The 20,252-nt window shown below is 40.9% G+C and overlaps 1 protein-coding gene across 4 annotated transcripts in view; it reads left to right on the top strand.

Moving 5' to 3' along the window:
• Hmgn3 (high mobility group nucleosomal binding domain 3) overlaps positions 1-20,252 on the top strand; it is a 37,417-nt gene that overhangs the window by 1,203 nt on the left and 15,962 nt on the right. The gene's annotated exons all lie outside the window — the stretch shown is intronic.

Genomic DNA, 20,252 nt, shown 5'->3' with positions numbered 1-20,252 from the left:
CATCCCCCTCGCAGGAGTTTCCTCTTGGCAAACTCAGGTTGTTCTCAGGGTGGAGGGAAAGCAATGAGAGGAGTCTCCCGGGCCAGGGAAATCGAAAAACGTGGAAGCACTCAGAGGAGCTAGGCGGGGTCCGGAGTGTCCCCTGGGCCGTGCCCTGGGCGAGCGCGATGCGGGCGGAAGGCCGGGAGAGGGAAAGCCATGTTTCCCTACGCCAGCCCTGCTGCGCCGCGGACCCGTATGTACCCACTCCGGTGTCAATCACCAGCCGCGAGGGCGGGCGGGGCAGTGCGCAGCGCCGGGTAGGCTGCAAAGAAGGGGACTGGTGCCAAGCTCACTGACCCTGCCAAGGTCAGGGGCCACCAAGCCCCTGCCACTGTCCCACCCACGACCCCACGCTTGGCCAGGCAGGGAACCGAGGTCTTTTTAGTCTCTCCTTTGCCCCTGGTGGGTTGTGTCCCCTCCGCGCAGGGACGTCATGAGCCACACGTGGGGCCACACAGCTCCCTCAGGGTGGGGCTTCGACTTGTCATTGGACTGGTGAAGGAAGGGCAGATATTTTTCTACCCCTCCCAGAGAAAAGCGATGTGTGAGGATTGCGTCCTAAGAAAAAAACCTTCCTGCCACCTGCCCAAAGGACCCAAGTCAACCATCTTGGCCATTAAAGTTGAAACTTGGTTAATACCGTTTTCTCCCGAAGACTGTGCACTGTGTGTGTGTGTGGTTGCTTTATTTAAAACTATCAAAGCTTTAAAATTTTTAGAAGCTTTTGCTTCCTTATGCATCGTCACTAAGAATTTTATTATAAACAACTCCACTCCTTTAAAATGTATTTTATTACATTGATTGATTGATTGATTGTATTCACAGGAGGCACTGACACCCAGATTGCAGTAGTAGGCTCTCTCCTATCGTGTGGGTTGTGGGGATCTACAGCAAGTGTATTTACTCTTTGAGCCAGCCCAAGCACCTCCATTCTTTAAAAGAAAATCGATCATACTATTAGAACATGAACCTACTCTGTGTCTCATGGTGGGTGGAGTCTGATGTGCTTTATCTGGCTTAATCTACATAACCACGGAACTGTTTTAGTCTCATTGAGCAGCGTCTTAAGATTCATTGCCAACATTTCATTAACCAGTCATTGGTTTAGAGTGGAGCTGTGAATCCCGAAGGCCTTACTTGACACCGTTGTTAACGCTTTCTCTTCGTATAGAGGGATTCAGGAAATTCTGAGCCTTGTAGTTGAAGAAGCTCATGGCGTGTGAAGAGTGGGAACACTTGAGACTCTTGTTCAAGTGTCCTTTGATGGCAGCATTGTTTTTACAGTGATGTCACTGTTTGCAGCCTTGTATCTAAGGTTGGTAACGTGTTGGGAATTCTAGCAGAATCAGAGGAACTAATTATCCAGAAAAGAGCTTGAGAGGGAATGGAGGCCAACTCTTTCCCTGGAATTATTAACATGTTTGAATAACCAGCAGATTTAATGGAACGTTTCCTTGATCAAGGGCCACTGCTGGTGAAGCCATTCCTCTTGTTTTCTGTCACTAGCCATCTCTAAAGGGGAAGATGGGAAGGAAAAAGTGGGGTACAAAGTGGCTTTATGTTTTACTTCTCTGGAAGGCTGGGACTCTATTGAGTTAGCCAATACCCAATCCTTCAACTAGGGGCAAAGTGGTGTTCGTATGTATGTATGTATGTAATGTATGTATGTATGTATGTATGTACGTATGTATGTATGTGTGGGGGTCTTCAGGACATCTGAGAAAGCCTCCTCAGTTAACAGGAAGTCCTTTTACTGATAACTGGAAGCCAGACACCTGCCTTGGTACCTGGGTAGGCACAGCCACAGATTGCCTGGCTGTGACGGCCAGCCCACCTAGGAGTCAAGCCTTATAGTGCCTGGTGGAGTCTTGGAGTTCCTCGGAATTGACATTAGAAACCACTGTCCCCAAGTGAAAGCCTACACAGCCATGCAGGAAAGGAATTGGAGACAATCCATGCATAGTCCTTAGAGGTCTGTAAGGTCAGGTAATAACCTGAGGATTTGCATACTATATTGCACACTGTATTTTCTTAGCTAAAGAACTACTTGTTCTGCTTTGTAAATTAAATTGTGGTATACACTACACACACACACACACACACACACACACACACACACACACACACACACACACACACACAGGAATGCAAGCATAGGAGCATGGGTGGAAGCCAGAGGTCCAAGCTGGATATCTTTCTCTATTGCTCTCCACCTTATTTTTTGTCAGGGTCTCTCCTAGAGCTCATTGATTTGGCTAGACTGACTATCTCTACCTCTCCAGCACTAGGCTTACAGACATGCAGACACCTAGCTATTATCTGAGCGCCAGGGATCAGATTCAGTTCCTTAAGTCTGAGGGGCAAACCCTTTACCCACGGAGCCATCTCCCCAACCCAAAATCAGTGTTAAAAGTACTCATACCATGTTTTCCTTGCCATCTCTGCTCTTTGTTTCATGAAAACATTATTTAATGAACTCCCCAGTACTGCAGGGCAAGGGGTGGTACTCATAAAGTCAGTGGAGACATCTGAAGATCTAGCACTGTTTAAATATTGGAGGGACACACAGTTCGTTCTCCAGGAGCTTATATTTAATTCAGTGAAGTCATAAGATTAGCAGACCAAAAAAAAAAAAAAGTGCTGACTGACAATGGACTTATATAGGTTACAGAATATGCTGTTCAGATTCAAAGACTGTAGGATAGATAAGAACACAGGTTGAATTTGTGCTGGTTGGTCTTGAAAAAGTGTGGGTAGGACTCAAGGGGAAAAAAATCAGGATCATTTCCTGTTACCAGGCATCTAGATGCCTCTTGTCATTACATCCTAACATGACTACTCCCCAGCTGCCCAACTTCAAGGCCACAATGCCACCCATATTATTAGAAACTATTTTAAGGCACATCTTTGTAAATTTTGTGTGTGTGTGTGTGTGTGTGTGTGTGTGTGTGTGTGTGTGTGTGATTAAACCAATTTAAATGAGTGCTGTTTGATTTTTTTTAAGCAGTGTAGCCCTCAACTTTTTAATGTCCTTCTGAGATTTAAATACTGCTGAGTTTTCTGTTATATAATGGTGATGAGTGAGCGAAGTCTCATGGATTCAGGTAGGGGTAGGACAATGACTGCCTGAGTTCTAGACTGTTCTGCTCAAACATCGACAGATGCCATCAGCAGTCATGTTGTGATGGGATGTTCTATACAGAAGCATTACCAGCAAGGCCTGCATTCAGTCCTGGCCTGGTCAGCAAACACATTCTCACATCCTTTGTATGTTTCTAATTCCTTATCCCTAGAATTCTGTGGCGGGCATGTCATTCCAGAAACTGTCTAGTATGGCAATGTCTACGGAGTAGATATAGGGTGTATAGTGGTCTCTTTCCATTTAGAGACTCAAGAAAGCAAAGCCTTCCTAGTCTTCACTTTTTTTTTAAATCAGCTGTAAGAGTTCCCTGGTGGAATGTTCTCATTCATAGTATGCATGCTTACTATGGTATACACAGATAGTATACTTGTGTATAATTTCCTATATGCACTACTATGAATAATACATATATGCACATCTGCAAATAACAATGCTGTGAGTTCTTTCTTTTCAATTAGTATCTTCTTGATCTCCTTTAGTTGTCATTTTGCTCCAACTAAAACTTCAAGTACTGTATTGAGTAGATATTGAGAGAGCATTGTCTTTCATGGAATTTCTTTTAATTTCTCTCCATTTAATTTGATGTTGGCCATAGATGTAGACAGCCTTCTTTGTGTTTAGGTGTATCCTTTGTATCTCTCCCCTCTCCAAGACCTTTGTCATGAGAGCGTGTTGGATTATGTCAAAGACTTTTTCAGCATCTAGTGAGATGCTCATGTTGGTTGTTTCCTTCAGTTTGTTTATGGTGAATTATATTTACCATTTCCCATGTTAAACCATCCATACGTCTTTGGGATGGCACCTTCTTGATGATGGGGGATGATCTTTCTGATGTGTTCTTGGATTCTGTCCTTTTTATCTCTCTCAAGTATTTTAGTATTTTTGCAGCTATGTTCATAAAGAAAAATTGGCCTATAACTCTCTTTCTTTGTTGAGTTTTTGTAAGGTTTGGGTGTCAGGGTAACTGTAGCATCATAAGATGAGTTGGGTAATGTTCCTTCTGTTTCTATTTTTTGGGGTAATTTGAGGAATTTTTGGCATTTACTCATCTTTGAAAGTCTGGTTTTGTGCTAAAGCCCTCAGCTCTTTTGGGTGGGGAGGCTTCTAATAACTGCTTCTGTGTCATTAGGGGTTGCAGGTCTATTTAAATTGCTTATCTGATATTGATTTGACTTTGCGAAGTGGTAGCTATCAAGAAAATTATCCCTTTTTTTAGATTTTCCAGTTTTGTGGAGTACAGGTTTTTAAAGTATTTCCTTATGAGGACTGCCTGGATTTCCTTAGTGTCTGCTGTTATGTCCCCATTTTCATTTCTGATTTTATTAATTTGGATTATCTCTCGGTGTCCTTTAGTTATTTTGGATAAGGGCTTGTGTTTGGGGCATAAATGTTAAGATTTGAAATATCATCTTGGTGGATTTTTCCTTTGATGAGTATAAAGTGCCCTCCCTCATCTCTTTTGATTAGTTTTAGTTTAGAGTCCATTTTGTTAGGTATTAAAATGGCTACACCTGCTTGCTTCTAAGGACCATTTGCTTAATATATATTTTTTCTAATGTAGTGAAAATTTTGGTTTCTTAAAAGAAACCCAGTTATGTATGTGAATATATTTTTGTTTTAATCTCAGGTGTGGAAAAGAGGCTACTTCACGGCAGTGGTTATGATCTCGTTCTTGCTCTAGCAGGAGTGTGATTTTGCCAGAAGCATATAGTTTCTGGGGGTGTGTGACCTTTGGAATTCTGGGGACTTTTGAGACAGTATAAATGCCAGAACCCCGAGTGGGGCTGGACACACCCTCCATGGAGGTTGCTGCTCCCTCTGCTGCTGTGGTTTATCAAGTAGTGATCAAAGAGGCAGAAGAAATTGGAGATGGCCTAATGATGAAGATTGGACTTGCCCCCAAGGAACTCAATGTTCCTAATTAGCAGGAAGTAGTATAAAGAGGTCTCTACCTTCTTTCTCCTCTAACCTTTTTCTTCTACCCAGTGTTGGGAGGTTTGAAGGGTTTATTTTAGGATGTGATAAAGTTTGAAAGGGTGGTAGATATAATAACCCAATAAAATAGCTCAAGAAAACACTCTTACACAACCCGTTACTCTGAGGTAATGTCCATCCTTGATGTTGAGGTTTGTTTCTTGTTGCAGCAGGAGGGTAGATCCTGCTTTCAAATCCATTCTGTTAGTCTGTGTCTCTTTATTGGAGAATTGGGACCATTGATTTTCTATCAATGACTAGTGATTGTTGATTCCTATTATTTTGTTGTTGTTTGTGATGAGGGTGGTGGTGGTAGTGATGGTGGTAGGGAGAGTGTGTCTGCTTCCCTTTTATTGGTCTTACTGGTGTGAGATTATCTCCTGTGTTTTTATGGGTATATTTATTTTCCTTACATTGGAGTTTTTCTTCTAGCACCTTTGATAGGGTTATATTTCTGTAGGTATATACTGTTTAAATTTGACTTTATCATGGAATATTTTATTTTCTCCATCTATGCAGATTGAAAGTTTTGCTGGGTATCAAAGTCTGGGCTGGTATTTGTGGTCTCTTAGAGACTTCAGAACATCTGTCCAAGGCCTTCTGGCTTTTAGAGTCTCAATCTCAATGAATATCAAGAAGTCAGGTGTAATATAAATAGGTCTGGCATTATATGTTACTTGCTGTTTTTTCCCTTGCAGGTTTTAATATTCTTCCTGTGTTCTATATGTTTATGGCTTTGATTATGATGTGATGAGGGAACTTTCCTTTCTATTCCAATCTATTTGGTGTTCTGAATGCTTCTGTATAAGCATCTCCTTCACTAGGTTAGGAAATTTTCCTGCTATGATTTTATTGAAAATATTTTCTGGGCCTTTGATTCTTCTCTTTCCTCTATCCCTAGTCTTAGGTTTGGAAAAGACTATTCATCATGTCCCAGCTTTCCTGTTTTGTGTCAGGATTTGTTTTTGTTTTTTGTTTGCTTGTTTTTTGTGTTTTGTTTTTGTTGTTGTATTTTGGGGTCTTGGGGGACAGGGTAGATTTAACTTTTTCTTTGACTAATGTTTCCATTTCTACTGTAGTATCTACAATGCCTGAGATTCTCACTTCCATCTCTTTTATTCTGATGGTGAAACTTGCTTCTGTAGTTCCTCTTCAAATTCCTAAATGTTTCCTTTCCAGGATTCCCTCAGTTTTTGTTTTCTTTATTGCTTCTATTTCCATTTTCAGGCCTTGAACATTTTTATTCACATTTTTCAACCGTTTGATTTTTTCCTGGCTTTCTCTGAGGGATGTATTCACTTCCTCCAGTTATTTGTGTTTTCCTGAATTTCTTTAAAGAATTTATTCATTTCTTCTATAAGCACCTCTATCATCTTCCTGTGCTTCAGCTGTGTTGGAATATCCAGGGCCTACTGTGGTAGGAGAGCTGAGCTCTGGTAGAGACATGTTGGCTGGCTGTTACTGATTGTGTTCTCATACTGGTGTGCACCTAGGCATCTGGGTATGGGGTGATTATAAGTCTAGGTGCTTATTTCTGGGTCTGCCTTTGTTGGGTGGGTGGTCTGTTCCCCGGTTTCTGTTTCCTGTCTGGATTTTAGGAAGAGTGTGATGGCTGTTTTACTGGCCTCCTAGGCTGGTGTGTACACAGGGAATGCCTGCTGATGTGGAGGCTGGGCTGCCAGGGTGAGTGGCGGAAGGGAAGTCAGGAGGGATGGGAGGCTACAGCTGGTGTTGTGTTGCAGTGCTAGGAACACCCTGAGGTAGAGAAATGGACAACTAGCTTAATTGAGTTTGTTTTTTGTTTGTTTTGGAGTTTTGGAGGATTCCTGTTGTTGATGATGATTTTCATTAATGGAAGGCTCTGATAGTATTGGGCTGGGCATGAGAGTGGCATAATCAACAGTACTCAAGGTTTCAAGTGTACCGTCCAAAAGACTGTCTCTTGTTATAACACCAAAGATGGAAACTGGAGATGCAAATGTGAATAAATTTAGCTGCATAAAGAAATATTTCAATGTGGGGGAAAATTATCAAAAATTTGTGGAAAAACAGGAAAAATATTTGTATCAGGTAGCATTGAAAGAAATTTGCTATCTTAAAAGAATAGTGTCTTACATGTCTTTATAGAGAAGATAAATGTTATAGGAAAAACAGGCTCAAGTAAAAAATATTCACTCTAGGGGCTGTTCAGCAGCTAAGGTAACTGCATATATATACATATACACACATATATATTTGTGTGTGTATACATATATACATATACATGTGTGTGTGTATTTGAGTACACTGTAGCTGTCTTCAGACACCAGAAAAGAGCATCATATCCCATTACAGATGGTTGTGAGCCACCATGTGGTTGGTAAGAATTGAACTCAGGACCTCTGGAAGAGAAGTCAGTACTCTTAACCACTGAACCAAACATTGGACTGAGCGTGGGGACCCCAATGGGGAAGTTAGGGCAAAAACTGTAGAAGCTGAAGGGGTTTGCAACCTCATAGGAAGAACAATATCAACCAACCAGAACCCCTAAAGCTCCTAGGGACTAAACCACCAACCAAAGAGTATACAGAGGGTACCCATGCCTCCAGATGGATATGTAGCAGAGAATTGCTTTATCTGGCTTCACTGGGAGGGAATCCTCTTGGTCCTGTGGAGGTTTGATGACCCAGGATAGGGGAATGCTAGGCTGCTGAGGCAGAAGTGGGTGGGTGGGGAGGGGAGCACCCTCATAGAAGCAGGGGGAGGGAACAGAGGATAGGGGGCTGTGGAAGGAAACTTGGAAGGGGAATAACATTTGAAATGTAAATAAATAAAATAACCAATAAAAAAGATAACTGTTCTTATAGAGAACCTGAGTTTGCTTTCCAGCACCTATGACTGGCAGCTTACAACTGCCACCACTAATGCCTTCATCTGGCCTCTGTGAGCATCTGCACACAATATTCACATAGTCACATATATACACATAGCCAAAAAAAATAGTAAGTCTTTAAAATATCTAGAAATAAGAGATATGTATCTGTCCGAAATTGTTAAGATCTGGTTTTCTTCAAATAATCTGACTTACAAAAACATGATTTCCCACTACTGAAATATTACAAATTCCTTATACAAAGATTTGTTGAGAATGGTCTCCTTGCTATAGAGTCAATTCATCTGGTGTGCTCGACTCGGTGATTTCCAATAAATTACAGAGCTGTGCATTCATTCCCATTATCCAGTTTCAAAGCTCAAAAAGACAGCCTTTAAAAAAAAATGTAGCCACCTAATACCATTGGGCTGCTGCTCTTTCTTGTTATAGTTGCCTTTTCTGGATATTTCATAGAAAAGAAGCTGTACAGTGCATACTGTTCTGGTTCTGATTTGCTTCATATTTTTGAGGTCCATGTATGTGGTAGCGTGTGTCAGGACTTGACTGTGTTGTTGTCTGTCAATACCCATTGTATGGGTACGCTGCCTTCCTGCTTATCCTTCCAAAGGTTGAAAAATATTATGATTATCTCAGCCTTTGTCTCCTACAGATAATTCTGCATATACTTGTACATGTCATTGCACAGATACATATTTTTAATTTATCTTGGCAATGTTTCAAAGAATAGAAATAAATGGTGAGTTCTTTCAAAATTTATACTTAATAATTTAAGAAACTTCCAGGCTGTCTTTAAATGGAGGAAGGGTTCCTTTCTGCTCATACTTTGTACTATGGGATGTTTACTTACGGACGGTTTGATGATGTTTTTGTTGCCAGAGATGATGAGCATCTTTTCATATGTTAAGTGTGTGTGTGTGTGTGTGTGTGTGTGTGTGTGTGTGTGTGTGTGTGTGTGTATAGTGCTGCAGATCAAAACCAGGCCCTTGTACATGATAGTCCTCTACTTCTGAGCAGTAATGCCTAGTCAGATATTTTTGTCCATTATTAGATTGGATTGTAACTTAATATGCTTTTTATGGCTATGATAAAAAAGATAACCCAAAGCAACTTTGGGGAAGGTTATTTGGCTCACAGGTCACAGTCCTTCCTCAGGGGAAGCCAAGACAGGAACTCTAAGGCAGGGACTGAAGCTGAGATCGCTGCTTACTGGTTTGCTTGCTCGGCTTGCCTTTTCATACATCCCAAGACTACCTGCCCAGGTGTTGCACCACCGACAGCGGGCTGTGTTCTCCCACATCAGCTATTAGTCAATACACTGTACTCCACAGAGTTGTCTATAGAACAGTCTTAGGGAGGCAACTTCTCACTTACGGCTTCCTCTACCCATATAGCCCTAGCTTGTGTCAGGTGACAGAAAGAAAAAAATAAGCAGCAGAGGTGTTTGTCATTGTATTGACTTGTAAGACTTCTTTATGAATTCAAAATGTCAGCTCTTTACCAGGTCTGTGATTCTTGGACATTTGCTACCAACTCAGGTTGTCAGGCTTGATGGCAGACGCCCTTACTCCTGAGCCGTCTTACTTACCCTGCCGTCACACTTTTTAAAGGTTGTTGTGTAGCACCAAGTATCTCAATCAACACATTACTTGTGATTATGTCTTTAAATTAGCTTTATTTTGTAATCCTTCTAATTTTACTGAGCCATGAAATCTCTTATTTCTCTATAGCACTTAAAAGACGTGCTATTCATGTAGCTCTATTAATTGTTTTTAAAGGAGGAAAATAGTTGTTAATCGTTTCAGAGTTTGTCGGGTCGGGGGCGGGGGTGGGGGTCGTCTAATAGGATGCTTGTATGCACTGTTGACTGGCCAGATGATTTGGTGCAGTTTACCTACCCCCTCCTTAGCATCCTTGTCACGGTCGCTTTCTAGGACTGTTTCCTCGTGTATAAAGCCAGGATGACATTTTGTTCTACCTCACTGGGAACTCATGGGGATGCTTAGTGTGCTACTGGCATGCACCTCACATCCTTGAGGTCCTGAGAGAAGTTAGTGTGGTGCTGGCATGGGTAGAAGAGTCAAGCGTGGGCATCATTAAAATGATGAAATCTTTAATTATTAAGAAAATCATAATGAAATAATGGGCTTGTCATTGACCTCTGGCTTCCAGTTATTGACAGCTGTGGCAGATAGGGAGCAAGCAGTTCTCACAGTAGACGACAGATGAGCTGCATTTAGGGGCGGGGGTTCAGTAACCAAATCCCAAATGTCCTGTTGCCACAGCATAAGCTTTAATCGTGGATGCTCTTCTCTGGTTGATTTTTCTCACAGAAGGGAAAATCAAAATATAGCTCTGTATAATATTAAAATTCCTTTAGCAAATCAGGTAAATAACCTTTTCCCCTCTATGTTTCTCCCCTAAAATGCTATGTTTGTTGACACAAAAGTTAAATATATTCCACTTTCCTGTAGGGTGCAATTTGGCAATGGTGTCTGAAATAAATGCCATTGACGGCGTCTGCTTTCACAGTACCTGGTTTGCTGAAATACGATGTTGCTCTCCTGAGTAATTTAAAAATCAGTGTTGAAGATAGGCCAAATCAAAATGTTGAATTCTTTTTTTTATCCTTCCACTAGCAACTTATTTATTGCACATTTCACTGTCTCGGAAGAATTCACTCAAATCCCACTGTAGTTGCTGCCGAAGGTATTTACGGACTCCTGTCTTCTTACATCTTATGAACGTGCTTAGGAGCAGCCTTGTAGGTGTGCCCAAGAGAAATGCATGCTTGGCCACACATACAGAAAGTGACACTTACATTAAAAAAGTAGGGAAATAGAGAAAATGGCTTCCATCTTTAAAATGGAATTGATATCAGTAATGAACATGGGCATCTGTAGTATTGTTCAGATTTAAATAACTAACAGTATTGAGTGCCTGGCTGTGCCAGGTTTGAGCTGTGGGTTTTATGCTCTTTGGGCTCTATAGTTAAGTGAAGCAGTGTTATGAGAAATAAGTGCATAGAGGACGTGTTATACTGCAGTTTCATGAAAAACACATGTTTTTCTGTCAATGCGACATTCCGGGGACTTCACATTGCTTTATAACCTTAATCCCCTCATCCACTCATCTTCATCTTATACACTGAAGCACCAGCCCCTGACACTTTCCCAAGGCCCTTGTGAGCTGCGGGGAATTCAGTTCTAGAGGCTCCAGAGCCTGTGATCTCAACCATGGGAAGGGAATATTGGAATTCTCTGAGTTGAAGATCACTCCTCTGGGTCACAAGGCTAGAAAGGTAGAAGACCAACATTCTAACCCATAATTTTTTTTCTTTTAACCACTATACCATCAAATTTCTCACATCCATTTATTTCTAATAAGTTCAGCTTTTAAAATTTAAACTAAGGTACCTAAAGAATTAAATAAGTTATATAAATAACTTATTGCTCATTGATTTGAAATATTAGCTTTATTGAAATGCAGGCTGTTGTCATCATTTCTAGGTGCATTCGTACACACATGCACACACACACACACACACACACACACACACACACACACACACACACACACAAATTCCCCACCAGAGAATTGATTTCTTTGTCTCTATATTTTCTCATATTCCACAATAAAACATTCAATTTTGCATGCTCAAGATACAGTGTTTGTTCCTTAATTTGTTATAGGTAGTAATAGAGGTGTTCCTCTATGGCTACAAACATGAAAATACACTTGATTATTGTGTCAGAGATTACAGCGTAAATACTAAACCACCATTACTTAGATGTCGGATTTAGAAAATAGAAAGGTATTTTTGTTTTAAGAATACATCAAATAAGAATGAAATAGGTTAATCTCTGAAAAATCTGTCAGACATAGAACTGGATTGCTATTGCATTAATAACAAACATAAATTTAAAATAGACAAAAGTAATAATTGGTTTCAAATCATGCTATTATTTGACCCTCCCTACAGAGAAATAATACTTTATACTGAAATGTGTTTGTTTTTTATCTTTTTTTGTCTTTCCTTTTGAGGTGTAAGTTGTACTTTTAAAATAAAACACTTTTTTAATTTACTAATACAGTTATTATGGGAACACATCACAATAGTGTTTGGATGTCAGAGAATAACTTCCTGGAGTTGGTTCTCTCTCTTTACCTATATATATGGGCTCTAGGGCTAGCCAGTTAAACACTTTTACCCACTGAGCGATCTTGCAGGCCTCAGACCCTGCAGCAGCCTCCTCCTCCTCCTCCTCCTCCTCCTCCTCCTCCTCCTCCTCCTCCTCCTCCTTTCAATCATTCTTTTCAGGCACAGTCATGAATACTAGACCTCGATGTCATTTACATGACAAATAAATATACTAAAGCCTTGAGGTGGTCAAATGTTTTAAAGACAGCCTCTGGATGTGCATGGTAGCACCCACCTATAGTACCAGCACTCTAGAGGCAGACACATGAGGGTATCAAACTGAAGACCTGCTGGGCAGGGGTGGGGTGGGGAATCATTAAAACCATTTCTCACAAAATAACAACAAAGCCCCCAACAAAACCTGTCCTCTTTCTCCATCCGGTTCTATGTGTACTCAATATGTAGACTTCTTAAAGCTGTGTTGTAGTCTGGTTTTGCTTTATCGCCTCCCAATGGCACATTCAATCTTATAATGCTCCTTTAGCAGCCATGCATAGATTTTATCATAGCTAGCTGATTGGTTTTTAAAAATCTGTGGAATATTCTAACTACTTAACTCTTTTCTAAGACTTGGTTCATATCTGGGCTCAGTCAGTAGATGGCTCACCTAGCTGCATGAAGCCTTGTGTTCAGTCCCCGCCATTGCTTAAACTAGACATGGTGGCACGCATGTGATCCCAGCACTCTGGAAATGGGAGCAGAAGGGTTAAAAGTGCAATGTCATCCTCAGCCGCATCAGAGTTCAAAGCCAGCTTGGGATATAGGAGGGCCTGCCTCAAAACTACAAACAGGATGCGATTATTTACTGCCTTTTTTTCCTTTCACCATCACTATGAGGTTTTTTTTTAAAAGAAAAGCTTGTTATCTGTGTAGATGATCATTCAATCTGAGCATTTAGAAGGTGGAACCAAGAGAGTCAGTAGTTCAAGGCCAGCCTGGAAGTCTCAAACAAAAACAAAATCATATACACCACAATGTGGATGCTTAACGGGCAACTTTTGGTGCATGGGGGACAGACAGAATCATCCATGATATATCATGTGTTCCTTGGTTAGACTACATTTGAACCGTTTTCCAAACTGAGAGCTCTTTGCTATTTTCATGTGCCAGCAAGTTCCCCAACAGAATTCATCTTGAACAAGATATACTTATCCTCTCTGGCCTCAGAGTTTTATATAAAATGGGCACAGCACTGTCTTCCCAGACTCGTTAGATGGCACTGAGAGCTAAGCCATCTGGTCACTGCTTTGGACTATATGATTACTATTATCACTATTCACTATTTACATTACGATTATCACTCTGTTCTGCTTCCCTCATCCTTTCCCACAAGCCTAGTGCTCCTATAACATGTAGGACTTTTCTGCAGTGTAATCAGTAAGTGAGCAGCTAAGTCAGGTGAAAACACATGTCTCTCTTAGATGTACTAGTGAAGAAATGAATACTCAGACAGCATCGTGTGAGCTACACTAGAATACAAATTTCTGATTTAACCAGGAGCATTCTCCACTATCCTATACATACAAAGCCAGAAAACATCCAAAAAGCTAACTTTGACTATAATGAAAACAGGGTATAACATTGTTTGGTGTTGGATCATATATGTTTAAACCAGTGAAGATGCACTATGCACACATGAAGGATTTTTGGTCATCTTTGATTGTCGTTTGTTTGGTTTCTTATAAAATGTTTTTACCTCCAAATACAGCCTAGAAAACCAGTGTTTATTTGAATTCTTCTAGGCTTCTGAACAGATAAACAGACTCCTCTCTCAATTTTTTTCTTAAAAAAAACATTTGGGGAAGACAGGCACAGGAGGAGGTGAAAGAGAATTTGATGTAGGTTTGATTGTTAATAATGTGAATGTGATAACAGTTGCTTTTATTCACCTGATGTAATTGTTGTCTCTGAGGCTTACAGCCTCAGTCTGCTAACCTAGGCCTAATCCTGGAAGCTTCTAGCCTCTGTACAATCAAATCTAGGCCTAGAATGTTTCCAGCCTCTGAGATTTTCTGCTGAATAAGCTCACCCTTTATAGTTCTTTCTGAACTCTTGCAGGCTGATTCAACTCAACTGTTCTGGCCCAAACTCCTCTCCATGCTGACTGATTCATTCTCTCTACTTCTCAATTGCTCTGCTTGGCCTCATACTAACTCTGGCAATATGTTCTAATCCTCTGGATCTTCCTCATTCTCTGGCTCATTCTGTCTTCACTTGTGTCTAGGTTGTTCTCTCTCTGAGACTTGTCTATGTACAACTGTCCCAGTAAAACCAATCCTTTCTTCCCTCCCTCTGCACTGCTTCCTTTTATGTTGCCTCTCTTTCCTCTCTCATGCGAGTTGGGCAGATCCTGTTTTGTCAAATCTTTCTCTGACTCATCACTTTGTCTGCCACTCAGTTAGACATCACTTTCAAATATGGTACTTTCCTTTCTACATTGTTTAGGATTAAAGATATGTACTAAGGATATGTCTGTATTCCAACCAGAGAGATTAAAGGTGTATGCTAAGGGTTGAGCAACACTACAATTAGAAACAGGTTTTTTTTTCCAGTAAATGACACAATCTCGGGGTTCACAGTGTGATCAATAGCCTGCAGTAATGGTCCCCTAGTTCTGAGTTGAATACCTAAAGAAGACCTTACAGAGCAGTCCAGTGTAGAGCTAGGAAGACAGCTCTGTCTTAAACTGCTTGCCCTATGAGCATCAGAGGGCAGATCCCCAGGACATAGGTAAAGCCAAGCATAGCATTGTATGCCTGCAATCTTGGTGTTCCTACAGGGAGATGGAGGCAGAAACAGGAGAATCCCTAGAAGCTGGGCATAGGCAGCAGCAAACAAAGAGGCCTGGCTCAAACCAGAAGAAAGGGAAGGACCAGCCCCTGAAGATACACCACACTCCCCCCAACACAGGCACACACACACACTAAAAAAACAAAATGCAGTACAGCTTGGAGGAGTCTCAGACTTGGGGCTACAGAATAAACAAAAACAACTGCAATAACATTAAACATAAAGCCTTGTGGCTTTGAAGAAAATGTCAGTGTTTTTTATATCATAGAAGACATTTCAGTTACAGGAATTCCCTGTTATTGGAGACATTTTCTACCAGTTTTATGGGTGGTCCCATCATTTGTGGGGGAAAACTGATCTTTGTGTCCATCAATTACTTTATGTGTAAATATTTGCTCAGGAGGACCGGGTCAGAGATAGGCACATTTCAGCCTTTCTCTTCATGGATGAGTTACTTGAATTTTAAAGCTCCAGAAAGGTTTTCATCTGCAACCAAGCTCACTATTATTCTGATCCCCAGCCTGGGCTTTGGATTTAAAACAAAAGGCAAATTAATTGTTAAAGAAATTTGGAATGATGAAATCCTCTTTAAAGTTATTGACTAGCAAATTGGAGATGAGTCATCTATATACTGTGTAGGTGAAAAGAAGTGACCAATGGCCTCTTACTACACTTATGTCTCCTCATTGGTAGGAGATGTTTAAAACAGATCTGACCAGAGTTGGGAAAGTGACCCAGGGTGGGAAGTGCTTGCTGTTCAAGCATGAGAACCTGTGTTCCAAAGCCAATTTGGGAGCATGGACTGGCAATCCCAGCACTGGGAAGCAGGGGCTGTCGTGGAGACCTGTCTAGCCATTTGTTGAATTCCAGATTAAGTGAGAAAACTGCTCTCTAAAAATGAGATGAGAACAAACAATGCAGGAAGACACCCAAATCAGTCTCCAGCATCATGGATGCCTGTATGCACATGCACGTATATACACACAGAGAGACACACCACACACACACACACACACACACACACACACACACACTCCTGTGTGTAGACTCCGTGATGAGATTTCTGAGCCTTCCTCTTCTGCATGCCCCATGATCCAGCACCAGGAAGCACAGGTCTTATTTTCTGTGGCTTCTTGCCACGCCTTCAGGAGCTTTCTCTGAATCACAGATCTTCAATATGATGCCATCTACAGCAGTTCCCAAACAAATGGCAAAGTAGAAAAGGATTTCCTCATCTTCTCAGCCCTGCTGACTTTGGTGGGCAAAATGGTTCACTTACAGAATGGTTGCTCCCGCTTGTTCTCAGTGAAGCTCAGTGGCTCAGCGTTACCTGTTAGATGGGTGTGCTATGGACTAGAAACACCAGATCTCTACCAGATCTCTTCCTCCTCTCCCTTCCCCTCCCCTCCCCACCCCTCCTCTCCCTTCCCTTCCCCTCCCCTCTTTTTTCTGCTAGAAGGACTTGGGGATCACACAGTTTGTTCTCTGCAGTGTCCTTGAGTAACTATAGGACAGAACCCAGATATCTTTTGAGAACTCTTACTGAGTGGCTGAAGTTGGCCATATATGCCCTCTGCCAGCGCCTCATACCCTAGCTGGAGAGGAATTCTAAATCCAGGTCCTTCCTTTCCTAAGTGAAGAAATGATCGGAAAAACAGACTGGTTAGCACATGGAAGAAATACAGCAAATGCCTGCTGTCATCAGGGAAGTTGTCGGGGAAGAGCCTAGCGTTGTTAAATGGAGCTTAATACAGCAAAATTGTCTTTAATTTCTCTCCCCAATATGAGCAGTAGTTTTTTTTTTAATTTAGAAACATTTTAAAACAGGAATCCAGGAAATGACAGAACATACTTATCTATCTGCTGCCCAGATTGCACGAATTAGAATATTTTATCTATTTGCTTCAGATCCACCTTCTTAAAAAGTAAGCGCATACGGAGAAATTTTCCTTTGAGACTCCCTTTGTCCCCCTGGCTCTGCGCCTTCTCTAGAGGTAATTGCTACTGTGAGTTTGTGGTGTGTTCTTCCTGTATACGTTATGCTTTCACAATTTGCTCATAGCTCCATTCCTAGTATTAATCTGTCATCTGCAGTAAAATTTTCAAAGTGGGTGTCTTTTGCTTGCCTACATTGTGGCTCCTTACATACTGGACTTTCTCTCATGGCATGGCGTATGTTTCTGTTTATCCTGTGATTTTGATTTGTTTCTTTCTCTTCTGCCTTACCAGCCAGCTTGATTCCATTCACCTTCCTGATTCAAATGTTCATAAACTGAAAATTTTAAATAACAATCATTACATCTTACTGTAAGAGAGTCAGAAAATTTTTTGGTGCCTGTTATCTTCCAAATCAATGCCAGGCCCCTGGCTGATTGAATTCTAAGCCATTCTCCCATTCCTGCCTCCTGAGATTGTAACAGCACAGAGACACCCATGCCAATTGTTCTCCACCCCACCCCTTTGTTTTGTATGGTAGCCAAAAGAGTTTAATGAGCACGTAAAAGCATAGATTTTTCAGTTTGGGTCAAAACTGAAAAGATTTCATTATTGTAAAAAAAAGTAAGTGTTCTTAGAATAATCTGGGTTAAAGTATAATTTTTATGAACTCTAAATATGTATCAGATATTTGCAATGAAAACTTAGTGTTTGGTAAAGCAGGTCTGTTCAGTGTAAAATATACAATGGACTAAAGATATAATTTTTAAAAAGTACAATGCCACATCAATAAGTTGTATATTAGCTACATAGTAAAATGGCACAATTTTATACATTAAATTGGCTGAAGCACCATCCATAGTTCCACCTGTTTCTTTTTACTATGTTAATATGGCTTCCAGAAAATCTAAAATTACATGCCCTATATGTAACGTAATATAGGTTGGCAGTGGTCCCAGATTTCTGTTAAGACTTTTAAAACAAAACAAATAACGGGTCGTATTATCTGTGCGTGCTAATTACATTTACCAGGGTACTTCGTTTCGTTCCTTTTCTTACCTGCCTGCCTTCCATGTAGATTCATTTCTCCTGTTTTTCTATTTGACCCTTCCGTGACCGAGCCATGCTGAAAGACAGGCTTTGTTGGTGGTGAACTCTGTGTTTGTAATCTGAACCAGCTCTGAGTGTCAACAAGGTGTGGAATTCCAGGTTGACAGTTTGCCTGGAGTCTTTGGACAATGTTGACTGGGACTTAAGATCACTAGTGAGGAGTAGTGCTTTGCAGGTAGCCTGCCCTTTAACTCCAGTAGCCTAAGTTTTTCTCCTCTTTTCCTCACTTTACTGTACTTTTGGCATAGTAGGCCGTGTGTTCGGCCACTATGTCTTTTCTCTGGTACTGGAACTACTTTTTTCTGGCTCCTGAGCTTCCTCTTAGATATGAAGGTTCTCAAGCAGCCACCTGTCTCCCCTCTGCCCCTCCCCCCACCCCACCCCCACCCCTGTTGTCCATCTCTTTATTGTTCAGGGATAATTGCTCAAAGGAAATCGGTCATTTCTCTTGTTGACCCCTTACTGGGTTTATTCCTGGTTTGACTTTTTTTTTTCATTTATTTATTTCAGAATCTATAAGCCACTTTTCTTTCTCAAAATTTGTAATTTAAAGAAATTAAGAACTGGGTTTTTTTCTTTTTTTCCTTGCATGTTTGGTTCAGAACGTCTTATAGTTTTACAAGTCAAAGACAGTTTAGTATAGAATATTTGCATATATAGTATCTCTCTATCTATATATGACTTAAATAAGAATAGTAACTCAGTTATCATCACCATCATCGTCATCTTTTTTTGATTTTTTAAATTTCCTCAGTTTCTTTTTATTTATTTATTTTTATTAGATATTTTCTTTATATACATTTCAAATGCTATCCTCCCGCCCTGCTCCCCTACCCACCCACTCCCACTTCTTGGCCCTGGCATTCCCCTGTACTGGGGCATATAAAGTTTGTAATACCAAGGGGCCTCTCTTCCCAGTGATGGCCGATTAGGCCATCTTCTGCTACATATGCAGCTAGAGACATGAGCTCTGAGGGTACTGGTTAGTTCATATTGTTGTTCCACCTACAGGGTTGCAGACCCCTTCAGCTCCTTGGGTGCTTTCTCTAGCTTCTCCATTGGGGGCCCTGTGTTCCATCCTATAGATGACTGTGAGCATCCACTTCTGTATTTGCCAGGCACTGGCATAGCCTCATCTGAGACAGCAATAACAGGGTCCCTTCAGCAAAATCTTTCTGGCATATGCAATAGTGTCTGGGTTTGGTGGCTGATTGTGGGATGGATCCCCGGGTGGGGTAGTCTCTGGATAGTCCATCCTTTCGTCTTAGCTCCAAACTTTGTCTCTGTAACTCCTTTCTTGGGTATTTTGTTCCCTATTCTAAGGAGGAATGAAGTATCTACCCAAGAATCCGACATTGCTGGTGGCTTTGTTTTCCCCACTTTCATGCAAAAGTAACCGCTGTTAAGTAGCCTCTTTGGGAAAAACCCTCTTTGGGGTTTTTCCTCGCTGTCCTTACAGGTTAAGCATGTACATGTAGTTTAAAACTTTGGTTGGAATGACTTAATACCTTCCTTTTAGTTCCGCATTTGTGAGATTGATGGATGGGACACATACCCATAGTTAGTTTTCACTGCTACAGATTGTTTTACTGTGCACTGTGTTGTGTTTTAGTATCCTCCTGATGCAGGTGGGCTCTAGTTTTCACTTAATTACATCAATGTATGTGTTTGCTTATTCCCTCATTGTTGATGCTGAAAATCAAACCTGTTCAGGGACCTAGCAGTGTTTGTAGCATGCATATGTATACATATATATATACATACATATATATATGTATATATGTGTATATATATATGTATACGTGTATATATGTGTGTGTATATATGTATATATGTATGTTTATATGTGCGTATGTGTGTGTGTGTGTGTGTGTGTGTGTGTGTGTGTGTGTGTGTGTGTGTATTTATTTTAATGCTTTCTGTATTCTTGAGGTTTTTTAGTGTTTTATCCTTTTTGGAGGGGTGGTATGCAGGTCTACATAAGTTTTCACTACATGTAAATTGTTTGTTTTATTTTGTCTGACTGAGTAACCAAGCATCCCTCCCCCATCCCTACTCCGTTTGTTTTCCCTCTCTAGAAACGATAAAAGGTTCCTGGAAACAGAACCCAGGGCTAGCCTGGGGCAAAAGCATAGAGATGCTATCTTTACATAAGCAGTTACTAGACTAAACAAAAAAAAAATCTAAAA

This window comes from Mus musculus, chromosome 9, assembly GCF_000001635.26.
Source record: "Mus musculus strain C57BL/6J chromosome 9, GRCm38.p6 C57BL/6J".
Lineage (NCBI taxonomy): Eukaryota > Metazoa > Chordata > Mammalia > Rodentia > Muridae > Mus > Mus musculus.
Note: the sequence above shows the minus strand (reverse complement) of the source record. Positions and strands in the feature narration are given on the sequence as shown.